Source organism: Bison bison, unplaced genomic scaffold (assembly GCF_000754665.1).
Source record: "Bison bison bison isolate TAMUID 2011002044 unplaced genomic scaffold, Bison_UMD1.0 scf7180017864218, whole genome shotgun sequence".
NCBI lineage: Eukaryota > Metazoa > Chordata > Mammalia > Artiodactyla > Bovidae > Bison > Bison bison.
This window is the reverse complement of record NW_011494790.1, coordinates 2390349-2390992: the sequence shown is the minus strand read 5'-3', so window position 1 is coordinate 2390992 and position 644 is coordinate 2390349.

The following is a 644-nucleotide window of genomic DNA, read 5'->3' as shown; positions in this document are numbered from 1 at the left end:
TGGGGTGCCATTTCCTATCCCAGGGGATCTTCCCAACCCAGTGATTGAACTTGGGTGTCTTGCATCTCTTGCATTGGCTGGAGGATTTTTTACCACTAGTGCCACCTGGGAAGCCTGCAAAAGCATTACAAAGACCAATATATGAAACTAATTAGTCAGACTAAGAACTTATGTACTATTTAGTCTGGAGAAGAAAATTTCAATATTTAAATACAGAAAAAATAAATTCAGATATAGAATCAATCAGAAACAGACAATTCAGGCATAGAACTTCTACAGTGTAACCTAATATATAGCCAATATCAGGTTACTTTAATTTTTTTATCTTTTGTTCTTTAAGCAGCTAAATAGAGGTTTAACAATTGAATTGATCTTAAAAAAATTTTTTTTATCTTTTATTCTTTTTGCAGCTAGATAGAGGTTTATTAATTGAATTGACCTTTTCAAAAAACAGTTTATAGTTCCATCAATTTTATTGATAGTTTATTGTTTTGATTTCTTTGATTTCTTCTATTGCTTACTCATGTCTCACTCTTTGTGACCACATAGACTATACGACACCAGGCTCCTCCCCATACCATCCCTCTGGGTCATCCCAGTGCACCAGCCCCAAGCATCCTGTATCCTGCATCGAACCTGGACTG